This window comes from Sus scrofa, chromosome X (genome assembly GCF_054392235.1).
Source record: "Sus scrofa isolate SSC_HxYL_T2T_F1_AM1 chromosome X, Sscrofa_HxYL_maternal_Yorkshire_Landrace_v2.0, whole genome shotgun sequence".
Taxonomy (NCBI): Eukaryota; Metazoa; Chordata; class Mammalia; order Artiodactyla; family Suidae; genus Sus; species Sus scrofa.
In genome coordinates, this window is record NC_139401.1 from 63,326,144 (window position 1) to 63,347,406 (window position 21,263).

The window sequence follows — 21,263 nt, forward strand, 5'->3', positions numbered from 1 at the left end:
GCATAGAACTACCATATGACCCAGCAATCCCATTCTTGGGCATATATCCAGACAAAACTCTCCTTAAAAAGACACATGCACCTACATGTTCATTGCAGCACTATTCACAATAGCCAAGACATGGAAACCACCCAAATGTCCACTGACATATGATTGGATTAAGAAGATGTGGTATATATATACAATGGAATACTGCTAAAGAAGAACAAAATAATGCCATTTTCAGCAACATGAGTGAAACTAGAGACGCTCGTACTGAGTGAAGTATGTCAGAATGAGAAAGACAAATATCATAGGATATCACTTATAACTCGAAACTAATATACTGCACAAATGAACCTTTCCACAGAAAAGAAAATCCTGGACTTGGAGAATAGACTTGTGGTTGCCAAGGGGGAGAGGGAGGGAGTGGGGTGGATTGGGAGCTAGGGGTTAATTGATGCAGACTATTGCTTTGGAATGAATTAGGAATGTGTTCTTGTTGTGTAGCACTTGGAACTATGTCTGGTTGCTTATGATGGAGCATGATAATGGGAGAAAATCAAATGTATACATGTATGTGTAACTGGGTCACCATGCCATACAGTAGGAAAAAATTGTATTGGGGATGTAATGATTAAGAAAATTAAAATAAACCAACTGAAACAAAAATTGAAAAATAAAAACAATATGATCATCTGAAGTGATGCAGAAAAAGCTTTTGACAAAATTCAAAACCCAAAACTCATTTCTGATTAAAACTCTCCAAGAAGTGGGCATAGAGGGAACCTACCTCAATATAATATAAGCCATATATACACAAACCCACAACTAACATAATTCTCAATGGTGAAAAATTGAAAGTATTTCCTCTAAGATTAGGAACAGGACAAGTTCATGTTCACCACGACTATTCAAGATATTTTTGGAAGCCATAGCAATGGCAGTCACAGAAGAAAAAGAAAAAGAATCCAAATTTGAAAAGAAAAAATAAAGCTAGCACTGCTTATAGATGACATAATACTATACCTAGAAAACCCTAAAGACACTACCTGAAAGCACTTAGAAATCTTCAATGAATTTGGCAAAGTTGCAAGATGCAAAATTTACATGTAGAAATCAATTGCATTTCTATATATAACAATGAAAGATAAGAAAGAGAAATCAAACCATCCCATTTACCATCACATCAAAAATTTAAAAAAAGCATAAACTTACCTAAAAAACAAAAGAGCTATATTCTGAAAACTATAAGATGCTGATGAAAGAAATCAAAGATGGCACAAATGATGGAAAAATATACCATGCTCCGTGACTGGAAGAATCAATATTGTCAAAATGAATACACTACCAAAGGCAATCTAAAGATTCAGTACAATCCCTTTCAAATTACTGAGAACATTCTTCGAAGAACTGGAACAGAATATTTTATGAAAACAAAAAAAGATACTAAGGAGCCAAAGATATATTGAAATAGAAAAATGAAAATAGAGAAAAATCAGGTTCCCTGACTCCACACAATACTACAAAGGTACAGTTATCACAACAATTTTGTACTGGCACAAAAACAGAAATATAGATCAATGGAATAGGAAAGAAAGCCCAGAAAAAAAACCCAGTCACCTATGGTCAACTAATTTTGAGTCAAGAACATACAGTGGAAGAAAGGTAGTCTCTTCAACAAGTAGTCTCTTCAACAAGTGGTGCAGGGAAAACTGTAAAGCTACCTGTTAAATAATGAAATTAGAACACTCTCCTACACTGTTCATGAAAATAAACTCAGAATGGATTAAACATCTAAATATAAGGCCAGACATTACATTTAGAGGAAACATAGGCAGAATGCTCTTTGACATAAATCACAGCAAGATCTTATTTGATCCATCTCCTAAAATAATGACTATAAAGACACTAATACATGAGTGGGACCAAATTAAATTCAAAAGATTTTGCACAACAAAGGATATCATGAAAAAAGTACAACCAATAGATTGGGAGAAAAACTTTGTAAATGATACAATAGACAAGGGCCTTCAAAATATACAAACAACTCATACAAGTCAACAACAACAACAAAACAAACAATCCAGTTGAAAAATAAGCAGAAGACCTAAATAGACATTTCTTCAAAGAAGACATATGGATGGCCAACAAGCATGTGAAAAAAATGCTTGACACCACAAATTATTAGATAAATGCAAATCAAAACTGCAATGAGGTATCACCTCACACTGGTCAGAATGGCCATCATTATATTAACAAGTCAAGAAATAACAAATGCTAGAGAGGGTGTGGAGAATAGGGTGTCCTCTTACACTGTTGTTGGGAATGTAAATTGGTATAGCCACTATGGAAAACAGTATGGAAGTACCTCAGAAAACCTAATATAGAACAATCATATGATACAGCAATCCCACTCTTGGTCATATATCCAGACAAAACATTCATTGGAAAAGATACATGCACCCCTCTGTTTTTCACAGTGCTATTCACAGTAGCCAAGAGATGGAAATAGCCTAAATGTCCATTCAGAGAAGAATGGATAAAGAAGTTGTGAAACATATATACAATGGAATAATACTCATCCATAAAATGAGAAAATATTGCCATTTGCAACAAGGTGGATGGAAATAGAGATTCTGATACCAAGTGAAGTCAGTCAGAAAGATAAAGACAAATATCATATTATATCATTTACATGTGGAATCTAAAATATGGGACGAAAAAGAAACAGATCATAACCAGGATAACAGACATGTTTCCCAGGGGGAGGGAGAAGGGGGGAGGGAGTGGGATGGACAGGAAATTTGGGTTTGGTGGATATAAACTGTTACATTTTGGATGGATGGGCAATGGGGTCCTACTGAACAGCACAGGGAACTGTGTGTGATTAAGTCAATTTGCTGTACAACAGAATTTGAGGAAATATTTTAAATCAACTCTACTTCAATAATAAAAATATATATCAATTTATGATTAAAATTCTCAACCAAATGTGTATATAGAAAAATGCTTCAACATAATAAAGGTCATGTAAAACAAGCCCACTGCTGACATTATTCTCAACAGCTGAATACATTTCATCTAATTTCAGGGACAAGTCAAGGATTCTTACTCTTGCTACATTCATTTCACATAGTACTGGAAACCCTAGCCACAGCAATCAGACAAGAAAAGAAATAAAAATAACCTGAATAAGAAAGGAAGAATTAAAACTAAGACTATTTACAGATGACACTATATATAGAAAATCCTATAGATGCCACCAAAAAACTATTAATAGATTAGAACTAATTAATGAATTCAATAAAAGTGTAGGAACAAAATTCCTATACAGAAATGTTGTATTTCTATACACTAACAATGAACTATCAGAAGAAGAAACTAAGACAACAATCACATTTACAATTCCATCAAAAGGAATAAAATACCTAGGAATAAATCTTTTCAAGGAGGTAAAAGACCTGTACTTGGAAAACTGTAAGACACTAATGAAAGAAATTGTAGAGGACACAAAAAATGCTCATGGACTAGAGGGACTAATATTGCTAAAATGACCATATGACCCAAGGACATATAAAATTTCAATGAAATTCCTATCAAAATACCAATAGTACTTTTCACTGGATGTGAACAAATAATGCTGAAATTTGTATGGAAACATGAAAACCCCAAATAGCCAAAAGAATCTTTCAAAAAATAACAAAGCTGAATATATCATGCCCCCACATTACAGCCCTTACTAAAAACATTTGGTATTCTGACACATAAACAGACACATAAATTGAGGTAATAGAAGTGTGAGTCCATAAATAAACCCATAGTTCTATGGTGAATTAATCTACCATAATTGAGGCAAGAATATACAATGGAGAAAAAATAGTCTCTTTAATAAGTGATGCTGGGAAGACTGGACAGATACATGTTAAAAAAAATTAGAACACTAACTCAGAATGAATTAAAGATTTCAATGTAAGATCTGAAATCTTAAAACTCCTAGAATAAATCATAGACAGTAGACTCTTACATTTTTCTTAGCAATAAATATTTTTGGATGGGTCTCTTCAGCAAGGAAAACAAAAGCAAAAATAAACAAATGATACTACATCAAAGTGAAAATCTTTTCTCACAGTGAAGGAAACTATCAAAAAATAAAAAGGATGCCTACTGAATAGGAAAAGAAAACTGCATGTGATATATCTGATAAAGGGCTAATATTAAAAATACACAAAGAGCTGATACAACTCAATTAAAAAAAACTGATTAGCAAATTGACAGAGGACCTGAATAGATATATTTCTGAAGAAAACATAGAGAATATCAACAGGAGGAACAAAACAAAGTTGGAGGCATAACTCTCCAAGACTTCATGCAATATATGTGTGTGTGTGTGTGTGTGTGTGTGTGTGTGTGTGTGTGTGTACATATACATATATGTATATATATGTATGTATGTATGTATTTTGTCTTTTTAGGACTTTACCAGCAGCATATGGAGGTTCCCAGGCTAAGGGTTGAATCGGAGCTGTAGCTGCTGGCCTATGTCACAGCCACAGCAATGCAAGATCCAAGCCATGTCTACTACCTACACCAGAGCTCACAGAAATGCCAGATCCTTAACCCACTGAGTGAGGCAAAGGATCAAAACTACAACCTCATGGTTACTAGTCAGATTAGTTTCTGCTGCACCACCACAGGAACACCAGACTTCAGGCATTATTACAAAGCCATAGTAATCAAGACATTGGGGGACTGGTACCAAAACAGACATACAGACCAATGGTACAGAATAGAGAACCCAGAAATAAACCCAGACACCTATGGTCAATTAATCTTTGACAAAGGAAGCAAGAATATGAAATGGAAAAAAAAAACAGTCTTTTCAGCAACTGATGCTGGGAAAACTGGAAAGCCACATGTAAATCAATGAAAGTGGAATACACCTTCACACCATGCAGAAAAATAAACTCAAAATGGCTTAAAGACTTAAATATAAGACAAAAAACTATCAAACTCCTAGAGGAGAACATAGGAAAAATATTCTCTGATATCAACCTTACAAATATTTTCTGCAGTCTTACAAGGCAACAGAAATGAAAGCAAAAGTAAACCAATGAGACCTAATCAAACTGACAGGCTTTTGCACAGCAAAGAAAACCATAAAATAAAGACAACTTAAAGAAAGAGAGAAAATAGTTTCAAATGATGCAACTGACAAGAGTTTAACCCATAAAGTGTACAAACAACTTATACAACTCAACACCAAAATCCAATGACTCAATTAAAAAATGGGCAGAAGACCTGAATAAACATTTCTGCAAAGAAGATCTACAGATGGCCAACAAACACAGTAAAAAAATGCTCAAAATTCCTTATTATTAGAGAAATGCAAATCAAAATTACAGTGAGATACCACCTCACACCACTCAGAATGGCCATCATTAATAAGTCCACAAATAACAATGCTAGAGAGGGTGTGGAAAAAATGGAACCCCCTACGCTGTTGTTGGGAATGTAAATTGGTATAACCACTATGGAAAACAGTATGGAAGTACCTCAGAAAACTAAATATAGAACAACAGTGTGACCCAATAATCCCATTTGGGGGCATTTATCTGGACAAAACTTTCCTTGAAAAAGATACATGCACCCACATGTTCATTGCCACACAATTCACAATAGACAAGCCATGGAAACAACCTCAATGTCCATCAACAGATGATTGGATTAGGAAGATGTGCTATATAGACACAAAGGAATACTACTCTGCCATAAAAACGAACAATATAATGTCATTTGCAGCAACATGGATGGAACTAGAGACTCTCATACTGAGTGTAGTAAGTCAGAAAGAGAAAGGCAAACACCATATGATGTCATTTATATCTGGAATCTAATATATGGCACAAATAAAACTTTCCACAGAAAAGATACTCATAGACTTGGAGAACAGCTTTGTGGTTGTCAAGGGGGAGGGAGTGGTATATACTGGGAATCTGGGGTTAATGGATGCAAGCTATTTTCTTTGGAATGGATAAGCAATGAGATCCTGCTTATTGGAACACAGGGAACTCTATCAGTCAGTTTTGATAGAACATGATGGAAGATAATGTGAGAAAAAGAATATATATATCTATGTGTGACTGGGTCACTTTGCTGTACAGTAGAAATTGACATTACACTGTAAACCAACTATAATGGAAAAAGTAAAAATCATTATAAAAAAGATGCTCAATGCCACTAATTATCAGTCAAATGCATATCAAAACCTCAACCACTTATATATTGAATCTGAAAAAAGGATTGAAATGAACTTATTTGCAGAAGAGATACAGACTCAGAGACTTTGAAAAACTTATGATTACCAAAGGGAACAGGTGAGGTGAGGCGTGGGACAGATGAACTAGGTATTTGGGATTGACAAATGCACACTTAGATATATGGAATGATTGTCCAATGGGAACATGCTGTAAAGCACAGAGAACTCTACACATTATTCTGTGATTGTCTTCGTGGGGAAAGAATCTGAAAAAGAATTGATATGTGGATATATATGAATGAATCACTTTGTTGTGCAGCAGAAATTATCACAATCTTGTAAATCAACTATATTTCAATAAAACTTAAAAACCACGATGAGACGTCACCTTACACCTGTCAGAATGTCTGTCATCAAAAAGACAGAAATAACAAATGTTGATGCAGTTGTGGAGCAAAGGGAAACCTGTGCACTGTTGGTAGAAATTTATTTTTATTTTTGTTTTTTTGGTCTTTTTAGGGCTGTACCCATGGCATATGGAGGTTCCAAGGCTAGGGGTCTAATTGGAGCTACAGCTGCCAGCCTATGCCATAGCCACAGCAATGCAGGATCTGAGCTGCAGCTGTGACCTATGCCACAGCTCATGGCAACTCCAGATACTTAACCCACAGAGCAACACCAGGGATCAAATCTGTGTCCTCATGGATGCTAGTCAGATTCGTTTCTGCTGAGCCAGAATGGGAACTCCTGTTTGTAGAAACTTAAATTGGTACAGCCACTATAGAAAATAGTTTGGATATTCCTCCAAAAATTAAAACAGAACTACCATACAAACCAGAAATTACATTTCTGAGTATTTTTCTGAAGAAAACAAAAAGACTAATTCAAAAAATATATGCACCCATATGCTCATATCAGTATCATTTACAATAGCCAAGATATAGAAGCAATTAACATGCCAATTGATAGATAAATGGATAAAAAAATGTGAATATATATATATAATAGAATAATCCCAGCCATAAAAAGCATGAAATCTTGCCATTTGCAGCAGTGTGGATGGACATAGAGGGTATTGTCCTAAGTGAAATTTGCAGACATGAAAGGCCAATACCATGTATTTTTACTTATACGTAGCATCTAAAAACAAAACAAAACAAAACAAAACTTTAAAATGAGGTATATGGATACAGAGAACAAACAGATGGGTCAGAAATGAGGGGACTGAGGATGAATGAAATATGTGAGAGAGATTAAAAGGTATAAATTTAGAGTTACAAAATAAATGAGCCCAGGATGACATGTACAAGATGGGGAATATAGTCAATAATAACCAGACTTCATGGTGAATATTTTGTAATGTATATAAATATAAAATCAATATGTTGTGGAATTAATGTTGAATGTCAGTTACAGTTTAATTAAACAATTTTAATGTTCCTTATACTCTTGAAATCTATCAGTTCCATAACTGGAACTACTTCAACCAGTCTGAACAGTAATGCCTTGTGTTTGGCTACTGCCTATGATATTTACAAGAATTCATTAAATGAGCTGAAATTAATGTACTCATTTAACAAGTAAGAAAACTGAGGTTCAGAGAGTTAATGTGACTTAGATTATATGAGCCTATAGCTGATAATGACTGTAGGAATGATCTAATACTGCAGAAGTTAAACTGTGCTCTTGTTGCCCAAAGCTGCTTCCTCAAAATTTGAAATTTCAAAGTTACACTTCAAATACCTTATGAAAAAATACAAACTCAAATGTGATCTACAGCAAGTTTTAATATATTTAAGATGTTGGCATATTTACCTAGGCTTTTGGGTAATATTTTGGGTGTATGTGCAGATCTCATCATAAACCAATTGTTTCTATGTATCTGAAACTCCTTGCAAATACAGCATTGATTCGGAAGTTCAGCACTTGGCTATATTAAATTCAGGTCTGAATAAGTCTGCTCCTATCAGATTCCAACACAACAGCTATCCTCTAATTGTATGTACATAAAATGAGTTTCATGAAATTGTGCAAAAAAATTGGATTCTGAACCATTATCACTAAGCCTATTTTAAAATGTCGCTGCTCATCCTGAGAAACAAAAACCAAGCAGGAGGCATAACTCTCCCAGACTTCAAGAAATACTACAAAGCCACAGTCATCAAAACAGTGTGGTACTGGTATCAAAACAGACAGACAGACCAATGGAACTGAACAGAGAACCCGGAAATAAACCCTGACACCTATGCTCCATTAATCTTTGACAAGGGAGGCAAGAACATAAAATGGGAAAAAGAAAGTCTATTCAGCAAGCATTGCTGGGAAACCTGGACAGCTGCATGCAAAGCAATGAAACTAGAACACACCCTCACACCATGCACAAAAATAAACTCCAAATGGCTGAAAGACTTAAATATACGACAGGACACCACCAAACTCCGAGAAGAAAACATAGGCAAAACACTCTCTGACATCAACATCATGACTATTTTCTCAGGTCCGTCTCCCAAAGCAATAGAAATTAGAGCAAAAATAAACCCATGGGACCTCATCAAACTGAAAAGCTTTTGCACAGCAAAGGAAACCCAAAAGAAAACAAAAAGACAACTTACAGAATGGGAGAAAATAGTTTCAAATGATGCAACCAACAAGGGCTTAATCTCTAGAATATATAAACAACTTATACAACCCAACAGCAAAAAAGCCAATCAAGCAATAGAAAAATGGGCAAAAGACCAAAATAGACATTTCTCCAAAGATATACAGATGGCCAGCAAACACATGAAAAAATGCTCAACATCACTGATTATAAGAGAAATGCAAATCAAAACTACCATGAGATACCACCTCACACCAGTCCCAATGGCCATCGTTAATAAATCCACAAATAACAAGTGCTGGAGGGGCTGTGGAGAAAAGTGCAGAACCCTCCTGCACTGTTGGTGGGACTGAAAACTGGCACAGCCACCATGGAGAAGAGTTTGGAGATACCTTAGACATCTATACATAGAACTTCCATATGACCCCACAATCCCACTCTTAGGCATCTATCCGGACAATATTCTACTTAAAAGAAACACAATCACCCGCATGTTCATTGCAGCCCTATTCACAATAGCCAGGACATGGAAATAACCTAAATGTCCATCAGCAGATGATTGGATTCGGAAGAGGTGGTATATATACACAATGGAATACTACTCAGCCATAAAAAAGAATGACATAATGCCATTTGCAGCAACATGGATGGAACTAGAGAATCTCATACTGAGTGAAATGAGCTAGAAAGACAAAGGCAAATACCATATGATATCACTTATAACTGGAATCTAATATCCAGAACAAATGAACATCTCCTCAGAAAAGAAAATCATGAACTTGGAGAAGAGACTTGTGGCTGCCTGATGGGAGGGGGAGGGAGTGGGAGGGATCGGGAGCTTGGGCTTATCAGACACAATTTAGAATAGATTTACAAGGAGATCCTGCTGAGTAGCATTGAGAACTTTGTCTAGATACTCATGTTGCAACAGAAAAAAGGGTGGGGGAAAAATATAATTGTAATGTATACATGTAAGGATAACTTGACCCCCTTGCTGTACAGTGGGAAAATAAAAATATATATATATAAATAAAAAAATAAAATGTCTGTGCTCAGTAATATGTTTATGTTGTTTATTTGATTGACTTTATAATGGTAAATTATATTCATTAAAATTTGATCCTTTATATATGTGTCAGCTAATATCAGTTTTCTGTTCAAAACCCTCCAAACACATCCTATCTCTCAGAGCAATGCCAATCTTTACTGACGTATAAACATGCCCTCTATCATGACCCCCCGATCACCCTCAACTACCACTCTCTCACTCCAACTACAGTTACTGCTTCCATATTCTTATAAAGCAAGAGACATATTCCTTCCTCAGAACATTTGCATTGCCTGTTCGTCCTCCTGCAAAACTCTTCCTCAGATATTTGCATTCTTACATTTTTCAAGGTTTTGGTAATAAATATCTTCTCAAATTGGCCTTTCCTGACCATCCTACTGAAAACTGAAACACTTTCCTATTAAAAACTGAGAAAATTTAGGAATGGAAGAACTATTCATTCCCTTACTAAATTGTTCCATAGCATATACCACCATTTTAAATTTTATGTGATTTACTGCCCATTTCCCCTATTTTAATGTAATTTCTATAGGGTATGGGGTTTTTGTCTTTCTTATTTATCTCTATACACTCATAACATAGATCAAAGTCAGGCATAAAATAGATGCTGAATATATTTTGTTGAATAAATGTATCAAATTATAAAATCATTTAAAATTGATGAAATATCACTTGTGAATACCTAAACTAAGATTTCATTTCAATATAAAAAATAGACCTGCCAAATATAGTTTAAAGACTATTGATCAAGTTCAAGTTTTCATATTACAGAGGAGGAAAATCAGACAAACAAGAGAGGACTCTCCTAAGTCCACTTATCAGATGAGCAATCTTTATCTCCTGTCTTCTTAAAAGCTCAACTTGTTTTGCTCCTGACAGGTTATTTCCAATATATTCTGTTAAGAGGAACCAAGAGACCAGGGTCCCCAGAAGAAAACTTTTTGATCCAGATCAGAGGGGTGAGAAAGCCCAAGGAATTTACTGCAAAGTCTCCAGGAAATACTGGGCTTGAATTATGGAAGGTGAAAAGTTTGGGAAAAAGGTGAGGTGACAAGTTGGTAACCAAGAGGATCCCAGAGATACTGGATAGATGTTCTCATTTGACAAGGCTCTCAAGACAACAGCCATACGTGGCAAGATTCAAGTCGGTTGTAACTGGTACTTGCCTCTAAATATCTTATGAAAATATGCTGGATTCTGTGGTTTCTAGACCACTTCACAACTGCCTCAATATAATCAAGGATTCAAAGGCCTAAAGATCTGGAAAGATCTGTAGTCTAATAAACTCATTTAATTTAGGATGTATTGAGGCCTTACATCAAAGACCTTCAGCCAGGAAAATGCAATGCTGTGACTATAATCATGGTCTGTTGCATCCCCACTCAAATGCCCTGTTTACTAATATCACATGAATTCAGAGCTGCAATATTTTGGATAATCAATGCCCATTTGATATTTGTATCACTATAAAGAGATTCAACCATGCCCATTTGATATTTGAATTACTTTAAAGAGAGGAGCCCATATCTCTGTGTCTATTGCCAATGATGGGATGACATTCCAGTGTAAATAAGATCATTCCTTCCATATTCAGCTGTGAAATATCTGACATTTGAAAGATAAAGCCACCAACATCTAGAATTTGTATCCAATGTAATTATCTTTCAAGAGTAAAGTAAAACTAAAGTATTTCTAAGAAAGAAAATGAGGAAATTTGTTGCCAGTACACCTAACTTGCAAGAAATGTTAAAAGAAGTTACTGAGAGAAAATAAAAATGATGTAGGCCAGATACTTGAATCTGATATATATAGGTATATATATATGTGTATATACACATATTCAAGTATTTAACATTTGATAAGGAATAAATGAGGGTAAAATATTTGTGTTCTATTATTAATTTATGTAAAAATAATTTGTATTCAGTGAATATAGTTTACAGATGTGTGAAATGAAAGACAGCAGTCCTATAAAAGACATGAAGGAGGAATTAAAAATACTTTGCTATAATATACCTTTACACTCCATGAGGAAGCATGGTGTTATTTGAACATGGACTTGGATTAGTTGTAGATGTAAAGGGAAAACTCTAGGGCAACTGCAAAAAAAAGTATATTTGATATAAAAGAGAAAATGGAATCATATGAAATGCTTAATAAAAATCAGAGAAAGCAGAAAAAGAGTGAAAAAAAGAAAAAAAACTAGGGCAATGAATAGAAACATATCAACAAATATTGGTGGATATTAATCCTGAAATATCAATAATCATTTTATTTTATTGTTTATTATATAATGATTTTAATTTTTTTCCATTATAGCTGGTTTACAGTGTTCTGTCAATTTTCTACTGTACAGCATGGTGACCCAGTTATACACACATTGTAGACTATTTTTTCTCATATTATCATGCTCCATCATAAGTGACTAGACATAGTTCCCAGTGCTACACAGCAGGATCTCATTGCTAATCCATTCCAAAGGTAGTAGTCTGCATCTACTAAAACCAAGATCCTAATCCAGCCCACTCCCTCCCCTTCCTCCTTGGCAACCACAAGTCTATTCTCCAAGTCCATGATTTTCTTTTCTGTGAAAAGGTTCATTTGTGCCATATATTAGATTCCAGATATAAGTGATATCATATGGTATTTGTCTTTCTCTTTCTGACTTACGTCACTCAATACGAGAGTCTCTTGTTCCATTCATATTGCTGCAAATGGCATTATTTTGTTCTTCTTTATGGCTGAGTAGTATTCCATTGTGTGTATATGGCACATCTTCCTAATCCAATCATTTTTCGATGGACATTTGGGTGGTTTCCATATCTTGTCTATTATGAGTACTGCTGCAATGAACATGTGGTGTATAAAAGTGTATCAGAGTGTATAAAAAAATAAGACCTAGCTATATGTTGGTACAAGGAACCCATCTTAAATTGAAAGACACAGATGTATTAAACTGAGTGAAGTATGTCAGAATGAGAAAGACAAATCCCATACGATTTCATTTATATCTGGAATCTAATATATGGCACAAATGAACCTTTCCACAGAAAAGAAAATCATGGACTTGGAGAATAGACCTGTGGTTGCCAAGGAGGAGGGGGAGGGAGTGGGATGGATTGGGAGATTTGGGTTAGTAGATGCAGACTATTGCTTTTGGAATGGATTAGCAATGAGATCCTGCTGTGTAGCACTGGTAACTATGTCTAGTCACTTATGATGGAGCATGATAATATGAGAAAAAATAGTCTACACATGTATGTGTAGCTGGGTCACCATGCTATACAGCAGAAAAAAATTGTATTGGGGAAATTAAAATAAAAAAATTTTTAAATAAATAAATCAATAAATAAAATTTAAAAAGAAAAAAAAGTAAAGACATGAAGTAAGACATACCATGCTAACACTAACCAAACAGAAAAGATGGAGTAGGTATATTTATTTAAGAAAAAACACACTTCGGAGTAAGGGAAGTTATCAGGAATAAAGAGAAACACTACGTGATGATAAGGAGACAATTCTACAAGACAACATAAAAATGTTTAATTTTTATATGCCTAATCTCAGAGCATCAAGCTGCAGGAGGAAAAAACTAAGGATACCAATTGAAAAGAATGAATCCACTGTTATAGCTGGAATTTCAACATCCCTCTATATTGGCAGATCCAGCAGACAAAAAATCAGTAAAGACATGATTGAACTGAACGGCACCATCAAACAACTGGATCTAATAAAGAGTTATAGAGTAACTTACAGCAGAATACACATTATTCTCAGGCTCACATGGAACATTCACCAATATATACCATATTATGGGCCATATATATACTTTAACAAATTAAAAAGAACAAAAATCAAAGAAAGTATGCTTAAATATGACAGTGGAATTAAACTAGAAATCAATAACAGAATGATAGCTGAAAAAAAACAAAATATTTTAAGATTGAATACTACACTTCTAAATTACATATAGGTCAAAGAAGTCTCAAGAAATATTTTAAAATATGTTGAATTAAGTAAAAATGAAAAATTTGTGGGATGAGGCAAAAGCAGTGCTTAGAGGGAAATTTGTTGCATTGAATTCATCTATTACATAATAAGAAAGATACAAATAATCAAAGCCTCTATCTAGAAACTAGAAAAAAGAAAGTTAATTAATCAAAGGAAGCACTTATGATTTGACATTTTTTCTTCCAATTTAGATACATTTATTTCCTTTGTTTGATTGCTGTGGCTAGGACTTCCAATAATGAGTTGAGTAACAGTGGTGAGAGTGGGTATCCTTGTCTTGTTTCAGATTTTAGAGGGAAGGCTTTCAGCTTTTCTCCATTGAGTATTAAATTTGCTGTGGGTTTTCCATATATGGCTTTCATTGTATTAAATTATGTCCCCTCTATAACCACGTTGGTAAGAGTTTTGATCATGAATGGATGTTGAACTTTGTCAAATGCTTTTTCTGCATCCAATAAGATGATCATGTGGTTTTTGACTTTTGTTAGTGTGGTGTATGACTGATTTGCATATGTTGAAACATCCTTGTGAAACTGGGATGAATTCCACTTGGTCATGGTGTATGATTTTTTTGGATGTTGGTGGATTAAATTGGCTAAAATTTTGTTGAGATTTTTTGTGTCTATATTCATCAAAGATTTTGGCATATAATTTTCTATTTTGTGGTACATTTGTCTGGTTTTGGTATTAATCAATGCAAACTATTGCTTTTGAACTGGATAAGTAATGAGCTCCTGCTATCTAGCACTGGGAACTATATCTAGTCACTTATGGTGGAGCATGATAATGTGAGAGAAAAGACAGTATACCTGTTTATGTGACTGGGTGACCTTTCTCTTCAGTAGAAAATTGATAGAACAGTGTATACCAGCTATAATAGAAAAAATAAAAATCACTGTAAAATAAAAAAATTATATTCATGGTGTATATGAAAAATGAAATAAAGTAAGCAGAGACAAATGGGATTATGACTGCAGAATAGAGTGACTAGAGCTCAACTTCTCTCCTAAAATCAACAAAATCCACAACTAAAGGCTGAGCAATCTTCGACCAAATGGAATGGAAACCTTCAAAAAGATATCCTATTCCAGAAGACAAAGAGGAGGACACATCAAGAGGTAGGAGGGGTGATTACATGATATAAGTGACCACATACCTCTGGGTGGGAAGCCCCACAGACTGTAACTGGTTCACAGAGATTCACCTACAGGAGTGAGAGTTCTGAGCCCCACATCACACTCCCACATGTAGGGGATCTGGCACTGGGAGAAAGAGCTCCTGGATCATCTGGCACTGAAGGGCAGTGGGGCTAGTGTACAGGAGCTCCATGGGACTGGGGGAAATGGAGACCCCATTCTTACAAGCTGCACACAGAGTTTCACATGTACTGGGTCCCAGGTCAAAGAAAAGTCTCCAATGGAACCTGGGTCAGACCTGACTGCAGTTCTTGGAGGACCTCCTGGGAAAACAGGGGTGAATGTGGCTTGTTGTGAGGGATGGACATTGGAAGCAAAGCTCTTGGGAATATTCATCAGCATGCCTTTCTCTGGAGGTGGCCATTTTGGGAAAACCTGGACCCACCCATCAGCACTGAGAAGCCCCAGGGCTAACAACAATCCAGGAGGGATCACAGACCTGCCCCTCAGTAAACAGGCTGCCTAAGTCCTGCTAGGCACAAGGCCACCTCTAATCCCATCCAGAGACAAGGCCCCACCCACCAGTGGGATAGGAATCAGCTCCACCTACCAGTGGGCAAGCATCAGTCCCTCCCAGCAGGAAGCCTACAGCAAGCCCCTGTACCAACTTCAGCCACAAGGGGGGCACACACCAGAAGTAAGAGAGGTTACAACTCTATTATCTGTAAAAAGATCACCACACCAAAAACCTATAAAAATGAAAAAACAGAGAACTATAACTCAGAAAAATGAGAAAGAAAAAACCACAGAAAAACAGCTAAGCAATCAGGAGATTCTCAGCCTCCAAGAAAAAGACTTTAGACTGTTGATGCTGAAGATGATGCTAGACATTGGAAATAAACTGGAGGCAAAGATGGATAACTTACAGGAAACACTGAGCAAAGAGATACGAGATATAAAACTTAAACAAGAAGAGATGCAAAATACAACAAATAAAAAAATTCATTAGAAGCAGCCAACAGCAGAATACAGGAGGCAGAAGAACGAATAAACGAGGTGAAGGACAGATAAGTGGAAATTACAAATGCAGAAGAGAAAGGAGAAAAAGATTGAAAACAAATGAAGAGAATCTCAGAGAATTCTAGGACAACATTAAATGCACCAACATCCATATTATAGGGGTGCCAGAAAGAGAAGAGAGAGAAAGGGACAGAAAAAATATCCCAAGAGATAATAGCCAAAAATTTCCCTAACATGGGAAAGGAACCACTCACTCAAATCCAGGAAGCACAACGAGTACCATACAAAATAAACCCAAGGAGGAACAACCCTAGACACATATTAATCAAAATGACCAAAATTAAAGACAAAGAGAAAATCTTGAAAGCAGCTAGGGAAAAGAAACAAAGGACATACAAGGGAATGCCCATAAGGTTATTGGCAGATTTTTCAGCAGAAACTCTGCAGGCCAGAAGGGAGTGGCATGATATACTTAACGAGACAAAAGGAAAAAGCCTCCAACCAAGATTACCCAGCAGGGCTTTCATTCTGATTTGAAGGAGAAATCAAAATCTTCATAGATCAGCAAAAGTGAAGAGAATTCAGCAACACTAAAACAGCCTTACAACAAATACACAGTAAAGATGGAAAATAATCCATGCACAATTATGCCGCCCAAAAGAGAAATCATGCACAATTATGCCACCCAAAAGAGAAATCATGAGAAGAGGTGGGTACAAATGCAAGACACTGGTGATGAACTTGAAATTAAGAGACCAACAACTTAAAACAATCTCATTTATATGTAGACTCATATCAAAACTTCAGAATAACTGCAAACCAAAAATCTACAATTGATACACAAACAAGTAAGAAAAATCAACTCAAATACAACACTAAAGATAGTCATCAAACCAAATGAGGAGAGAACAAGAACAGAAGGGAAGAAAAAAGAGCAACAAAAAAAATCCAAAGCAATTTAAAAAATGGCAATAAGAACAACATATCAGTAATTACCTCAAATGTTAATGGACAAAACATCCCAGCCAAAAGACATAGATGGCTTGAATAGATACAAAAACAAGAGCCATATGCATGCTGTCTTCAAGAGACCCACTTCACTTCTAGGGACACATACAAATTGAAAGTGAGAGGATGGAAATAAATATTCCACGCAAATGGGAATCAAAAGAAAGCTGGAGTAGCAATACTCATATCAGACAAAATAGACTTCAAAATGAAGAATATTTTAAGGGACAAGGAAGGTCACTACCTTGATCAAAGGATCAATCCAAGAAGAAGATATAACAATTTTAAATATCTCTGCACCCAACATAGGTTCACCACAATATATAAGGCAACTGCTAACAACCTTAAAAGGGCAAATTGACAATAACACAATCATAGTGGGGGACTTTAACACCACACTTACAGCAATGGACAGATCATCCAGACAGAAAATCAATAAGGAACACAAGCCCTGAATGAAGCATTAGACCAGATGGACTTAATAGACATTTATAGGACATTCCATCCAAAAGCAACAGAATACAATTCTTCTCAAATTCACATGGAACATTAACTAAGATTGATCACATCCTGGGCTACAAATCCAACCTCGGTAACTTTAAGAAAATTGAAATCATATCAAGCAATTTTTCTGACAAATATGCTATATGAATGGAAATCAACAACAAGGAAAAAAATGCAAAAAACCACAAACACGTGGAGACTAAACAACATGCTACTAAACAACCAATGGATCACTGAAGAAATCAAAGAGGAAATTAAAAATACCTAGAAGCAAATGACAACAAAGATACAACACTCCAAAACCTATGGGATGCAGCAAAACCCATTCTAAGTGGAAAGTTTATAGCAATACAAGCCCACCTCAGGAAACAAGAAAAACCTCAAATAAACAAGCTAACTTTATTTTTTTTTCCTGTAGGTTTTTTTGGGGGGCCATTTAAACTGAATTTTTTAAGCTTTTTATTAATTTATGGTTTTTTCCCACTGTACAGCAAGGGGGTCAAGTTATCCTTACATGTATACATTACAATTATATTTTTCCCCCACCCTTTTTTCTGTTGCAACATGAGTATCTAGACAAAGTTCTCAATGCTACTCAGCAGGATCTCCTTGTATATCTATTCTAAATTGTGTCTGATAAGCCCAAGCTCCCGATCCCTCCCACTCCCTCCCCCTCCCATCAGGCAGCCACAAGTCTTTTCTCCAAGTCATGAATTATTTTCTTTATTGGCAGATGACATGATTTTCTATGTAGAAAATCCTAGAGTCGACTAAAAAATTCCTGGAATTAACACATGACTATATTAGAACTTCAAGATAAAATATTAATATACAAAAGTTGATTGCTGTCTTATATGCCAGAAATGAACATTTAGAATTAGAAATTAAAAATAAGAAGTGGCTGAGCCCTGCCTCTCTAGCTTTAGGTATTTTGTTTTGATTCACAGTAGTAAGACTTTTATTTGTTATGATTTCATTGTACAATTTTAGTTTAAATCTTCTGATACCACAATTCTCAGCCTTGTGCTTCACCAAAATAGTTCCAGGATTTATCCCAGGAAGAATCTTACAGACTCTTTCCTTCAGTGCAGGAAAACATATATCTAACCCATCCCCAAGATATGAATACCCATTCCCAATTCTCAGGATCTTCTACCTCATTTTCTGCATGAGCCCTCTGAGCAGGTCAGTGGAAACCTAGATTATAATTTAACTTCAGAGGCAGTAGAACTCTTCTCTAAAGACAAGAGTTTTTTTGGTACCATAGTCTCATAGTTTTAGGCAGGAAGTTCTTTCTTAAGTTCTTAGTAAGTATCTGTTGACTAGAAAGAGTCCCTACTTTGGAGTCAGTCATATTTAGGTAAAAATTGATACTTTAAAACTTAAGAGTCATGTGGTCTTGACCAATTTATTTAAATACTGTGAACCTTCAGTTTTTATCTGTATGGTAGAACTAACAATCTTTACCTCACAGAACTGAAATAATAAGTCAATTAAATAATGGAGACAATAGATAGGAAAATGCCTACCACTTTCTACAACACATGTTAATTTCCTTCTCCTTCATAATTTTTATGATGTGTCTGGCTCTATACTAAGAACAAGGAAAATCCATGTAACACCAACAACTCATAGTACTTGGGGCCTGGCTGTTTTCTCCCCATAGTTATATCTCAAAAAATGCATCACAGAGATTGAGAGGGGCTAGAACAACAGCTGCTTGGAACTATGGCAAAGAAGATTCATTTTGGCAGACAGGTGAGTTAAAATCTAGGAAGTGCGTTGGCAATTATGCTAATGCCATTTGCTTTAGCAACCAGCTCTCCAGAGGGCAGGGGACACTGTTTTGCCATGTTTGCAAATTTCTGTGATATAGCTTTCAAAATTTAACATGTAGTTGGGAAGAGATGGGCACAATTGGTTCTCACAGCCAATGTGAGGTAGTCCATCATACTGTAAAATAAGACAAGGAATTCATAGAAACAGTAGAAAGAGTCTGAAGGAAGCACAGGGACCTGAGGCAGAATCTAAGACAGCAATGTCCTCAAAATAATAAGAATGTACCACTTGTACCACTACTAGATTAGATCAGGATTGGCCCTTGTTACTGGACCAAGTCTGCATCTGAAGTTGGGTATCAAGCAACTTAAGTTGTGGTGGGAAAAGACACTCCAGCTGAATTTATAGTCCTCCAGCAGAGCAGTCCTGACTCACAGCATCAGCATCACCTTTGAAACTGTTAGAAATGTAAATTCTTATCTCAACTTCAGACCTACTCAATTAGAAGCCTTACCTGTGGAGCCCAGGCATTTATAGTACAACAGTTTTCCAGGTGATTCTGATACCCACTAAATATGGAGAACCATTGCAATCACTGCAGGTGCAGTTTTTGCTATGACCAAGCCAGACAAGGTCATGCCTCAGGGTCTACCTGGAAAAATACTCAATGTATTTTTTAAAGTTACCAGGCAAATTTGGGCCAAGAGGCATTGGCTACAACTATAGGTAGTTTGGTCAGGTAGGCAGCTGGAGATAGGGAGGTGTAAATACACAGAGTAATATTTTCTTGGCATTTCCATTCCCTGTCATAGCCAATCTCTCTGTTACAACATTGTTATGGTTAATTATCTACACAGTTGTCAATAAAAAGGAATGTGGCATTTTTTAGGTCTGTAAACCCAAGCCCCAGTTTTCAGCCTTACAGTTCGGTTTCTCAGTTTCTTATTCAATGTATCACTCTGTCACTGTATATAATCTGAAAGGATTAGAAACAATATTTAATCTTGAGGTATATTCTCAAGAAATAGCCCCAAGCAGGAGGAGGGACTGGGCCTTTTTTAAAACCTTAGTTTTGTCATAAATGGAATGAATGAATGTGAAGCTATGTTTCTGAAAGTCTAAAGAAAATTGCTATACTTGAAATTCAAATCAGATTCCCAAGTTTACAGAGCACTTTTCAGTTTTCAAAGAGCTTGGTTTATTATTTTACTTGTGGTAAAATAACCACAACACAAAATTTACCATCTTAACCATTTTAAGTTTATATTTCAATAGTATTAAGTACATTCACATTGTTGTACAACCATTACCAACATTCAATTCCAGAGCTCTCTTTATTTTATAAAACTGAAACTCTGTAGCCATAAATAAAGACTCCCTATTATTTTCTCCTCCAGTATCTAGTGACCTCTGTTCTATTTTCTGCCACTGTAAGTGCCATTACTTAAAGTACTTCACATAAGTAGAGTCATACAAATATGTTTTTTTTTGTTACTGTCTTATTTTACTTACCATAGTGTCCTCAAGTTTCATTCATACTGTAGCATATGTCAAAATGTCCTTCATTTTTAAAACTGAAAAATATTCCATTGTATGTATATATCACATTTGGCTTATCAATCCATTCATTTATTCATCTATCAATGGACTCACATTGCTTCCAACTTTTGGCTATAATTGAATAATGCCACTGTAAACATAGATATACAAATACCTCTTTAAGATTTTGCTTTCAATTCTTTTGGATATATATCCACAAGTAGAATTGCTGGATCACATGGTAACTTTTTGTTTATTTTGAGGAATTACCATACTGTTTTCCTTAGTGACTGCTCCATTTCACCATCCCACCAACAGTTTATGAGTTTTCCAATTTTTTCACAGCCTTGGCAACACATT